Below are 13,761 nucleotides of genomic sequence, written 5' to 3'. Positions count from 1 at the left end.
TATAAATATAATAGAATTTTTTTAAAAATTATTTTATTTTTTCATTAGTAGGTCCTATATGAATAATAAAAAATCGTATTTTAAAAATGTTTACTCTTCCACATTGATATTTTCTGCTTTTCTTAGATTAGCCTAGTTTAATACTCCAGCTTGCATGCACTAACAGGGAGTACCGCACCATTTGGCTGGAACTGTATCAGCAGGTATTTAGGTCCAACCAATTCATCTTAGGAGTTACTCAGTTTCTAATTAATGAAAATATTGCTACTGATCTTTCAACAAAACTGTATCTTTGCATGTCAATGACCATCTTCTAAGTGTTAAGTATCAGGTATTCTTTTCAATGAAAACTTCCCTGTACTTCGGTGTGTTTCTCTCTACTAGATCTACATGATGGAGAGGTTCAGCATGGTTTGGGACTTCAACTCTGAATGTGGACAACCTTGCCAAACATCATCTGTGATATTAATTTAACACTGAATATTTTTTCTAAGGTGTCATGAATGTTATAAAAAAGATGGGAGACCTAGTTCATGGTCTGTCTTGAGTCAGTGTCTGAGTGGACACTGGTTACACTGTGAGGAGAACTTCAATGGGTATGTGTGGCATGAGTGGTTTTAGGGAATCTTAATTGCCTCTGCTGTTGCTTTGATGCAAAATGCAAGACAGTAAACTGAAGGAAGTAATTTTGGTCTTGTGTGTTTTGCTTTTGATCTTCTGAACAATTTTAAATTTACTGTAAATTGATCAAAGTTAGGAAACTCAAGCCAAAAGTATCACTGAAGGGATGCCCCTAGAGAACCTGGTAAAATACCACTTGTAAAATTTTTGAGTGTTCTTCCTCTAGTTCCTTGTTTCCTTTTTATGGCCATTAATTTCACTGTTTTGTTTCTGGTTTGCAGGTTATTATCCCACCTGACATCTGACATTTGCATACCCTGAATCCTTATCCTGTGTCCATACCTATGTTTCTCTCCCATCATACAAAAACATGCATGCACATCACACAAAACACATTCATCACAAGATACTCTTGGCTGTTTGTTATAAAGGAGTATGCTCTAAATAAACATGCATTTAGGAGCTTTAAATTCCCTGAATTTGAAGGGAGTTAGGCTCTGTGCTTTTTTTTTTATTCTTACTGTGATAGTTTTGCTATAGAAGATTCTGAAGATTAAAAGGTAGAGTGGTGAGATCAGTTAGAAGAGCTAAGTGGGACTTAGTATTGATGGTAACTGAATCTGTTGAAGTGAGTTGTGATTTTAAAAAAACTGTTTCTTTCATGCTAACATCAAACCCAAACAGTGCTCAGACATAGGTAATTCAATATTCTTGAGACATTAATTGAAAGATCAAGCACCATAAGGCAGCAATGCAAACTAGTTTAATCTTGTAACTGTGTACCATCCCTGGCCAGTACGGGTAATTTACTGTAAAAAAACTTTAATTCTTCTCCTTCCTGGTAACACCGTACCACATTGTCCATTTGAAACGCTGCCTGCTCTTTTTTGCTTGCAAACTGCATATTTCTTTCACCATGTGTACATACAATGATTTCAGTATGTATTTGTATACATGCAAACTGTATGCCTTATTTGTGAATGTACGTTGGCATACGTGTTTTCCATCTAGGAATATGAGTGGATTTTGCTGGTAGGTCTTTACAAGAGGTAAATGCATTTGTATTCAGACAAAAGTAGTTTTTGAAATCTTGAAATCATGCTGGCGTTTTGCATGGGTTTTCTGTATTAGGAATAAAAAATACACTTCTGTTTTATCAGGTTTATGAACCCTGAAGTTTTAATATATAAATATTATTTACATAGATCCTAAATGCAGACATCACGAGATAGTTGTCCTGGGTTTCAGATTACTTATGTTTTTGTAAGAAGTTGAGTATGCACTCAGTCAAAAGTATATTTTATATTCCATGTGTCATAGACCAAGAACCTCACCAGAATTGTGCCTGATATTGATAAATCTGCAGTTTCGGTGAAGCATAACCTTTTCCATTATCAAAACCAAAAGGGCCAAGTCGATACATTCACATCTGTCTAATGAATGCATGTGGCACAGAGGACAGAAAACCATCTTTACAGCCTGAGGCAAATTGCATTACTGCGGATTAATAAAATGCTGGGTGTAACTGCAGCTTCGTATGAGATGGGTTGTTATCAGGCTTGGCATAACTGGCTGTATGATGGCTTTTTCATCTCTTCAGTTGTAAAATAAGAGACACATGCTTAAGCCACCTTGGAATTATTTTTTCCTCACTGCTGGGCCGTTAGCCAACTGTGAAGAGTATCTGCCCCTCATTGTAACTGACTCAGCTCAGCTGACCAGTGGTAGCATGTGAGGTCATGTCATTTCAGTTGTTCCTGGTCCATACCTTCCTTCATACCTTCCTTTCTTCATACTTCCTGCATGAAAGTGCTCTGAAAACATAAATATCTAGAACATATATGTATTTAATCTGTAGAAGTGATGTAGTGAGCTGTATTAGACTACAGTTTCTGTAAGGTAATGCTCGAGGCTTTGCACAGCTACGCTCTTTCCTTTTAGTGCAGCACTGTTACTAACATTGACTTGTACACCACAAGCTGCTAGCAGAAGTCTTCCCATCTGTCTTAGATATTTGTGAGCTTTTTCCCTTCCCAGTGATAGGTTATTCTGTGGAGGATAGCTCGTACTACAGACCTAAATGGCAACTGGTTAACGTATAAATGTGATAATGGGCGAAAAAGGGAAACCAAGTTCAAGTATACCTTGGGTATTTATTGTTTGAGAAGAAGTAGTAGTGTACTGATTTACTAGAACACTTGCTTTATTTACAGAAAAAGACTCCTGAGTCTTAGCTCAGAGGACAGTGCTGGCTCTGCTAGTTGCTTGGAAGCAAACATATTTTTTGGAATGCGACTGCAAAACTTGCATGGAATTTCTGAGGCAATTAAGAGATCCTGAGCTTTAAGGGGAAGTAATTAGTGTTCTGTCTAGTTCTAATAATGTTCATGTTCCACACAAACTTTTCAGAAAGATAGGTTTTTATCAGTGGCATTAGGAGTATTTGATTGTGATCATGAAATTTAACACTATGATGTGAGTAGCTACAACATGCTACCTTGTGTAGGAACCATCAAACTGTTTGCTTGGTATGAATCAGCTCTTTGCCCATCATTACTGAGTTTGTGCTCCTGCATTTTGAGATTTTGTTGTCTTTTTATTGTGCACTATCACTTACAGTATGATCTGAATTTTAGAACAAGAAGATCATTCAAATGACAAATTCAGAATCCTGAAAACATTTTTCAGGAGAATATATGAGTATGAACATAAGCTTTGGTAGAAATTATTATAAATGAGCTGCTTTTGCTTTGGCAACTAAGAGCAAGTGTGTGTGGTAGGGAGTGGTCTAACACCTAGAGGCTTGTCTAGATGGGATCACCACAAAAAGGCACTTTCAGTGCTAGCTGAGGACATGAAGATGTGAGCAAGCAGTGGGGAGGCCACCCTTATTGTAAAGGTTTGGCCTTTCTGGGTGTCTTCTGTGTGGCTCCTCAGCAGGCTAATGCAATGACACGGTAGAGGAGGGAAGTGGCCATCTGTAACCATCCACTCAGTTTTTGAGTGTAGGCAGAGGCATTCCGCGGGGACTTGACAGGAGTACCTTGGTTACTGTGCACTGCGCAGTTCATCTGTTTGCTGCTAGTGTTTGGAGGTGTATGTTTAGGATTAAGGATCGGAAAGTCTCTCTGCAAGCCTTCAGTGTCTGGTCGCAGGCAGGTCACGCTAGTCTTTATCTCGATATGCAAATATTTAAAATGAGAAGAACATCTGTTAACATCATAGGATGTTGCGTAAATGATTTAATGGTTGTAGCAGTCTGAATTAGGTAAAGTGCTGTGATACGGCCACTAAGGTGGCTTTAAGCCACCAGTATGATGCCTCTGTGAAAAAGGCTAATGTGCTTCTACGATGCGTTAGATGTGATATTTTTCTGAGAGAGGGAGAAATGCTAATACATTTCACAAAGCTTTCCTGAGACCTCATTTGGGATAATACTGTGTCCGACTCTTTTCCCTTGCAGTGAACATAGAGATGGACCTAAACTGGAACAGGTGCAAATACAGACTACAGGGCTGATCAGAGTGACAAGAGTATTTGTCTTTCAAAGAGTGAATTAGAAAGCTTTTGCCATTTAGCTTAGTCAAATGGAGATTGAGAAGGGATAAAGTTATTATTCTTAAATAATTTCATACATAAACATCAGCAATGAAGAACTGTTTCAGCTAAACTATAACCAATTTTTCTGGTACTAATACTATAAATAGGTCCTGAATGAATTTAGACGAGAAATTGTAAGGACTTTCCTCACCATTTCATTTGAACAGAAGAGGGGGAGAAAGAACCTACCTGAAAAGTTTTAAGCCTGAGTTTAGTACATTGCACAGGAGATTTTATTCTGGAATGCGTATAGAAAGTTAAGTTGTGAGATGAGTCTTTGCGTTTGAAGTATTCAGGTCTCCAGGGGGTCTAATGGCACTAACAATTGTGCTTGAGCATTTCCAGTGATTGCTTGTGGATAAGAAATAATGTTTTTTCTGCTCTTCTCCCGAATCCTTTAATAACAACATATTTATTTGTTCCCTGTTCTACCCTCCATCTTCTCACATTCACCACAGAACGAATTACAAGATCTGGGATCAGCAATGAGTGGCTCCCCCTCAGGAAATAGAGGATAAAATAGATATTTTTATACCTTTTTGTTGTGTGATGCGTAGTCCACATCCTGTGATCATTTAGGAGAAGTTGTTACTTGGCAACTGTTAAAAAAATACACACGTATTGTAAAGACATAGGATATAAACAGTGCCCTCAAGCTCCATTTTTCCCTCTATGGTATTCTATAATTATAGTCTTTCCTATAGCTGTTTTGTCTTTTCTAGGGTGTTGAGAAGCATTTTGTGATGTTTAGGGCACACAGAGCAGAAATACTATGAAAACTTCAGAACTGAACGTTCGTTGTATGGCTGCCTGCAGTTGCACATCCTTCCCGAAGGGACCATCCTGTGTCTCTGAGTGGTGCTGAGGCACACGTTCAAATGCTGTGTTGGTGATCAAGTTTAGGTGTTACAGTCTTTCTGCTGCTCAAACTTTGGTGTTTGGTGTGGAGAAGTTTTTCTGTCATATTGTCTGATGAACTTGCCTCCTCCTGTACCCCAGAAGGATTGTTGTCAGTAAGTGATGTCTTGCAGTTTGGTTGTCTCTCTGGCTTTTCATTTGCCACGTTTCTGTGAGAAAGTGGACTTCCAGGGAAATCAGCTTATCATCAAAGACTTCAGACTGAAAGAGGAAATGCAGAAGGAAAATGAGACGTGAAATTCGTTAACAGGCTCTAACTTTAGTATTGAATTAAGTAACCAGAAGGTTGGCAGGTAGCAGAGGATGATAAAGAGCAGCACTTCCATTAGTTTGTCGTGTTTTTCAGAAAGCCTGCGAGACGGGTAGTGTTTATAACACATTCATGGCATAGCTGCTTCCTGGTAAGTGTGCAACAGGAAGAAGTGTTGTTCTTAAATTAGTAAGTGAAAAAGCAGCTGGTAAAGGATGGGCTACAGCTTTCTAGATTTTATTCTGGACAGGATTTAAAGAGAAAGTTTCTTTTCAGCATTTCATTCAAGGGTCAGATTAAAAAGTAAAATCTAATTTACTGGGTTTTTTAGGCTCAGGCCGTATCATGCCACCAAACATTCAGCTGTGAAAAGCGCTCTGTGCTATAGATGACTATTGTCATAATAAAAAAATGATTCTTATAGGGAAGCACTGTAATGTAAACCTGAATATTTATAAAACACATTGTTAGGCTATGGAGAACTCTTAAGAAAGTGAACTACTTATGTAGGATATAATTCCAGCTTCTATCAATAACTTGCTGTGGGATTTTACGCATATTATTTGACAAGGAGACAAATAATTTTTAATCGTTCTTTGATTTTATAATTGGGGCCATTTGGATGTCTCTTTTGTTTTTTCCCGTTAAAAGACTAACTCCCATTTAGGATGAATTCTCTTTCAAAAATCAGCTGAGTTCAGAAGAGCGTATGTTAACTTTGCTGACTAAATGTAATAGTCAATCTTTTGAAAATTTTAGCCATAATATTTATAGTATATTAGACAGTTAAAAACATGGATGTGATTTATAATTAATAAATTAATAATAATTAATTTTGTGTTAATTTGCAATTAAACACAAAAAACATGTTAGGGAATACATTTTAATGGAAGGGGCTTATACTGTGGTGAATTTCTTTCCTGTTCAGCATCTTACAGATCCTCAGTCTGGGGGGAAAAAAAATGCAAGGACCTTGTCTTTCATGGACAACTGCATGACAGCATCTGTGCTGTTTATATTTAAACCACTGGATTATCTCTAATACTTTCAAATGGTCTGTGGCAAACTTCTAGCAATGCCCTTCATGATGAATTCCCATAATTAATGGTTCCTGAAAGTACCAGGCCTCCAGCACTTCCTTTCTCCCACAGCTCTCTGAAGCGTGAAGCTCAAGGATCAAAGAAATGTTAACTATAGTGGCTTTAGGCTGTTCGAAGTATAAACCCAGATCACTTGTTTGCTGAGAAGTTCTGAGACTTGTCTGTATGAGCAAGTTAACTAGCATCAGCCAGACTGTAAGAGCTATAGCAGTCACACTAAAATCCTCTTACTGTAGTAAGAAAGACGTTTTGAGGTGAGCTGGGCTTCTTTTGGATGAATATTGTTAAGCCAAAAACTTACTTATTACCAAAGAAAAGCCCCAGACCCCTTCAGGGGAGATTTAAACTAGTGCAGTGTATGATTCTGTCACCATTATACCGGTAAATTTTCCATGCGGGGAAACCATTAGATGGTAAGAGTTGTTATTTTCCTTCAGTTTTGCGGGCTTTGGGGAGACACAGGCACTTCTTAACATGATGAGGTGCAGATGGGGCGATTCTTGACTTCATATAGGTAATTTGTGGGGGGAAAACGATGGACTTCTGTTTGTAAATGGTCTTGACCTTTCTGACAAGGAGGTATGTGTGGGTGAACGAAGTGTCTTTTTCATGTCAGTGGTAGTGGAAATGAGAATTTAATCACTGTGGTACAAGGGATGCCACCAGGAGCTTGCGAGCAGGAGGAAAAAATGCAGAGGATAAAAATTTCCTAAAGTGAGTAGAAGCAAATACTGAAATTAGTTTTATGGCTTTTTGGTCAGTTTGCCAGTGTGGGTTTCTGTACAAGTTGGAGCCATTGGATTCTTTAGGTTTTGAAGCCTTGATCCAAGGTCGTATTTCATATTGACAATCCTGCTTCACCAATGGGATGTGACAGTGGTGGATTTGCAGTGCCAGACCATACTGGTGGTGGGAGCAAGAATGACGGAATCTTGTTCTACCTTCAACACCAGCAGGTAGTATATGAAACTGAGGAACAAGAGATAGTGCAACATTAAATATATTTGTGTGACTGTTTGAGACAGCTTCAGAGGAAATATGAATAAATACCATCTTACAATATTCTGACACATACTTTTCAATGTTGAATGCGTATCAACAAGATCTAAGCGTAATGAACATTTTTATTTCCCTGTTGCATTTAGGGTCAAATAAAGATATGTAGATGCCACTTTCAGCATTGAAGCATAATTAATGCAGTGTGGCTCAACAGAGGAATGAGCGATTTATTTGTAAATACTGCGTTCACTGATGATACTACATTTATACTTCATTTTTATATATTAGACACACAAAAAGGTTGTTGAAAGGCTGCCTTTTTGTAGTGTACATAAATATTATCCATAATTTGTTATTTAAATATAAAAAATAACTTCAGTCTACTGTCTTTATTTTGGATAAATCAGAGAGTTATTTTTTCTTTTAATTTCAATATTGGAAGAATCGAGATGTAATAGAAATTCTTCTTTAGCAGACACCTTCTAGCACTGAATAATTCATCTGTACTCATTAAGTAAAGTATGCTGTTATTAAATGGCTAGTTAGTAGTAACAGCGTGGGAGGGGGATGTCCTTTTTTACTGAATATACAGCATTTCAGCAGAGGTCAAGATTTTTAAATCAAGAAGAGTCAGTTGCACAGATTTTATTACAGTCTGTGAGGTTCCTAGAGCTTAAACCTCCAGGCTGTATGCAAATATTTCACCCTGAAGAGAGGCTTCTTCCCTTCCACTCCTGAGTGAACACTCGCTCCTACTCTCTCACACAGGCTTGCAAACACATGCACACACTGGTCACACTCCTGAGAATTTCAGCACATGGCGCATTGGAGGATTCAGGAGCAGAGCACATTAGTTGTTCGGGAGGAGTAGGATTTTGGGTGGCAGCAGAGCACAAAGGTATACAAGATAGAACTGAGACCGCTCCTGTCACCCTGTAGGGATGGTGTTCCATGTGATGGAAGAGAACTCTGGATCTGCTGTTGTGTTAGAGAAAAGGAGCAATGTGACTGACCTCTGTTTTATCATCATAAGAAGGGGAAGCATAGTGGTTCAGAATAAAAGTGAAAAAAAGCTATGTCACTTTTCGCACTTTTTAGAAATGGTGCAAATGGGAAAGAAACACAAGGCTTAAGCACAAGGAGGCTTATCAGCACATGAAGCAAAATGGCACGTGACATGTGCCACGAAAATGTGATGCTGTTTGAATGAGGTGGGGCTGCAAGGAGAGGGAGTAATGCTGAGAATAAGCTCAGGATGACAATTAACAAGAGGTCTGGTTTTAAATTCAGTGTGACCTTTATAGATTTTTATCTTTTAGAACTACTGTCTTCTGGGAAATCAACATACAGGTTATATCAAACAAGATTACAAATCTTAGGAATCTAATTGCAAAGATAACATGAAAGATTAATCTAAAGTTTTCACTTACACCTGTTTAGTATTTTGCTTTACATTCAGCTCTCTGCTATACCTGTCCTGAACTGTGTTAAAGCTAAGGAAGAGTTCCTGCATCCTTGCAATACATGTGGGTTGTGCCACCAAAGTATTGACTATACTGTGCAGAAAGGACAGGGCTAAAGGATTATACTGCATTCTTCATCATTTGAAACTGGGGTTGTATTTCATGAGGAGATTACGGGGAAGAGGAAGAAACAAACCCAGGGAGATGAACGGAAGAGTGGGAGTTGTGTGAGATAGGAAAATGTATAAAATATGGGGAAAAAATAAGGTAGAAAGGCAGATTAGTGGGAGAGCTGACAGGTTTAGGATTCTAATGTCTTAAGTCCATGTTAGGAACAGTCCTATGGCTGGATGTTCCTTTTCATTGATACCAAAAAGCTGAGATCACTCCCTATAGTAATCTTGTTACTATAGTAATTTTGTTAGTTCTACTTTTCAAAAGATGCCTGTTAAAAATAAGGGTGAAATCATGAGGTAATCCAAAGAACTGTATTTGTGTATTGAAAGGTGGGAAGAAAGTTTTTAGTGAAATTTCCATAATTTTTGATTTTTTTTTTTATACTTCTGACTTCTGCTTTTGTTGATTTAGTTCATACTCTTTTGATACAAACCCTATTGTTACCAAACCCAATATTGAAACTATTCTAATAAGAGGAGTTATGCAGTAAGTCAAATGTCCTTTAATTTGCTTTATTATTTCACCTCTTGGGGCATTTGGCCTCTCCCAACTTATTTACCAATTACACCAAACTGAATGGTGAAGTGGACACTTTGGAAGGGAGGGATACCCTGTAGGAAGACCTGGAAGAACTGGAAGAGTGAACTAACAAGTACCTTTGAAGTATGAGTGTAAGGTCTTGCACTTGGGAAAACATAATCCAGGAGTGCAGCACGGCCTGGGATCTCCCTGGCTGGGAGCAGCTCTGTGGAAAGGGATCTGGGGGTCCTGGTGGACCACAATCTCAATATGAGTGAACAGTGTGCTGCTGAGGCGAAGAAAGCCAACAGGATGCTGAGTTGCATCAACAGAGGCGTCACTAGCAGAGATAAAGAAGTCACAAGTCACAAACACTCTACTCAGCACTTGTCAGGCCACACCTTGAATACTGTGTTCAGCTTTGGTCCCTACTATACAAAAAAGATGTGAACGGACTGGAGAGGGTCCAGGAAAGGACTACAAAGCCAATTGAAGGATGGAAGCTGCCATATAGGAAAGGCTGAGAGAACTGGCTTTATTCAGCCTTAAGAAAAGAAGGCTTAGGGGAGACCTTGTCACCATATTCTAGTATTTAAGGGTGGCTACAAAGGAGATGGAGGTTCTCTTTTTACAAGGAGTCACATGGAAAAGACCAGGGGTTAACGGGTGCAAGTTACTCCTGAGGAGATTTCAGCTGGACACAAGAGGAAGATTCTCACAGTGAGAACAATCAGCCATTGGAATAATCTCCCCAGGAAAGCGGTGGTGTCCCCAGCATTGGACACAAATTTTAAGATGCAGCTAGACAGGGTGCTGGGATATCTTGTCTAGACTATGGTTTTTCCCAAGAAAGGTTGGACCAGATGATCCTTGAGGTCCCTTTCAAACTGGTATTCTATGATATTGTGATTGTGTAAAATCATCTTATATTCAGCCTTAACCCTGTTGAGATACTCCTCCACAAAAAGGGTTTGAGACAAGACAGGAAGATGTCTTCGGTTGGTTTGTACTTTCTGGGAAAAAATAGGTGAAGATATGTAATCATCCACTTTCTTCCAGTGGATTAAAGATAAGCGCACTTATCCATGGAAATCAGTGCCAAGAAAACCCTGTTCTTAATTAAAAACCTTTCCTCCCTCCCATACTTAATGTATTTGACTGAATCAAGGGCTGTTTTGTCTTCAGAAAGAAAGGCTTAAAGAAGTATTAGTAACTCTGTGTTAACTGAAATGTAGAATTGGTTCAGACTGAGATTTAGAATTTATCTAACTTAATTTGGGGTCTTTGTAGGATGATTTTTGAAATTTTTTTGAAAGAGTAGATGGTGTTAATCCAACATCAGGTCTGAAGTACCTACAGTCCACAACACCTTTGTGCAGCTGCCTTGACATCTAAATATATAGGCTCTCAGTTGTGAGAGATTTAAGTGCTTAAAATTCTACTTCTGTACAGACAGAAGTTTGGTGGTCTTCTGCCCAAGTCCTTCTGGGATCCTGAAATTAAGTGTTCCTACTCATTAGCCCTTGTACAGATCTCTTTAATGCCTATCATTGGAAGTGAGTTCAGCACAAAGTGCAGCAACCATGGCAATGGCACACTAAGCACAAAGACTGTATAGGAACCAGGAAAGGCAATATGGAAAAGATAGGGAGCTGGTTGCTGAGAATAAATATGAAAATTGCCAGAGCAAGGGGCAAGCGTGGGATGCTTAGTGAGAGAGTGAAGCAGTGGCAAAAACACTGGAAGGTGAAAAGCGGTGTGGAAGAGGTAGCAGATCTGGGATGGGGACAGAAAGCTGAGATTAAAAGGAAAGCTGGTATGTGAGGGCTGGAAGCTGATGGGAAATAAGATTCTGGTTGCAGGAAGGGAGCAATACATCATATAACGAAGTTGATGAGAACAAAGCAGTTACTGTAAAGAGGTAGGGAGGCAGTACTGAGATCAGAAATAGGAGGCTGAGCCTTGTGACAAGGAGTGTGATGATGGGTGATGGCACGATGTGACGGCACGTGTCCCCAGGATTGGCAGTGGCATGGCTTGGATGAGAAAGAAGGGTGGCCAAGTTTTGAGGGAAACTCTGAGTGTCTGTATTGAACAAGATGGAGCTCCTCCTTTTCCATGGTTACTGTCTTAAGTAGCACTGCAGAGAAGGACTTGGGATGAAAGGCTGGCTGTGAGCCAACGATGTGCCCTCACAGCCCAGAAAGCCAACCATATCCTGGGCTGCATCAAAAGAAGCATGGTCAGCAAGTTGAGGGAGGTGATTCTCTGCTTTTACTCTGCTCTGGTGAGACTCAACCTGGAGCACTGCATTCAGCTCTCAGGTCCTCAGCACAAGAAAGACATGGACTTGATGGAGAGGGTCCTGAGAACGACCACAAAAATGATCAGAGGGTTGGAGCACCTCTGCTGTGAGGACAGGCTGGCATCAAAAGAAGCATGGTCAGCAAGTTGAGGGAGGTGATTCTCTGCTTTTACTCTGCTCTGGTGAGACTCAACCTGGAGCACTGCATTCAGCTCTCAGGTCCTCAGCACAAGAAAGACATGGACTTGATGGAGAGGGTCCTGAGAACGACCACAAAAATGATCAGAGGGTTGGAGCACCTCTGCTGTGAGGACAGGCTGAGAGAGTTGGGGCTGTTCAGCCTGGAGAAGAAGGCGGCTCTGGGGAGACCTTATTGTAGTCATTCAGTAGTTAAGGGGGACTTACAAGAAAGACAGTGACAGTCTTTTTAGCAAGGTCTGTTGTGACAGAACAGGGGAAAGTAGTCTGGGAGTAGATATAAGGAAGGAATATTTTATGATGAGAGTGGTGAAACACTGACACAGGTTATTACCCAGAGAGGTGGTGCATGCCCCATTATCAAAAGTGTTCAAGGTCAGATTGGATGGTGCTCTGAGCAACCTGATCTAGTTGAAGATGTCCCTGATCACTGCAGGAGGGTTGGACTAGGTGACCTTTAAAGGTCCCTTCCAACCCAAAACATTCTGTGCTTCTGTGATTTGATGTTTAAAAAGAGCTGGAAATTAAACAAAGCTCTGAGAGCTGTCTTGAGTGATGTTAGAGTTACAAAGAATGAGTGCTACAAAGCTGGGAGGGTGAAGAATTGAGGTTGCTTAGAATATGTTAACTGAGCTCCCTTGCTCCGTTATGATGTAGTTTTAAATTATATGATCTCAGAATTGTACGTTTTTTTCAGTTGGGTCAGAAGTGTGCAGCCAAGGGCACAGGTCTTGTAAATTTTCTTTCATTTGCTGTAGAAACTTTAAGAGAGGTAGGGAATGGGGCAGTGAGCTGCAAGAAAGGAAATATGCGTCACGTAGTTGAGGCAGATGAATATAGATTCCCCAGAAAATGAGTTTGAAGTGTTAAGTAAGGCTAGGTACTATGATAAATGAGTTTTAGGAATCTTTGGTTGAACACTAAAGTTTGTAATGCTTCTAATTCAAAAGTTTCATTCTTTAAGTTCACAGACTATGGGGATCGTATGACGTACCTGGCAGGGGTCTGTAATGCAATCTGTTGTTATCCTGACAGCACAAAGAGGAGCTCTGTGTGACAACTGGTGTTTCTGTCCTCAGAGTGCTGTTCTGAAATGGCACAGAAGTGAAGTAGATAAAGTGCTGTGCTGTGACTGTAGTAATTCAGTTAATGTGTGGAGTTTCATTATCCTCTTTTCTTCTGGTTACTGTATTCAGCTGTATGAGGTCAGGGTCCTGTTGAAAAAAATTGCACATCATCACCTAATAGAAGCCAGTCAGACTAGGTATGAACGGGGGCGCCCCATTAACTCCAAATCCTTATTAAAAACAGTAATAAAAATGGGGACTTCTGAAGTGCTTACCTTAAAAATTTCTTAGTTTCCACCTCATTGGACACCTTTCTTATTTTAAGATTTTAGGGTTGTTGAGGAAGTTGGTGTTTATATATAGCTTGTTCATTTTTGGTTTTTTAAATGGTGTGCTTTCTGTATATTTTTCTTGGGAAAATCTGGATGCACAATGTGCAAAGAAAACTTGAAAACTAGCAAGCATAGTAACAGTCAGTTTTTTGATTTCTCTTGACATTTGGTAAAATCTTCTTTGAAAAAAATGTACCTTGCTTACTCTTCCG

The sequence above is a fragment of the Buceros rhinoceros genome, unplaced genomic scaffold (assembly GCF_000710305.1).
Source record: "Buceros rhinoceros silvestris isolate BGI_N320 unplaced genomic scaffold, ASM71030v1 scaffold2804, whole genome shotgun sequence".
Taxonomy (NCBI): Eukaryota; Metazoa; Chordata; class Aves; order Bucerotiformes; family Bucerotidae; genus Buceros; species Buceros rhinoceros.
This window is presented reverse-complemented; position numbering follows the sequence as displayed.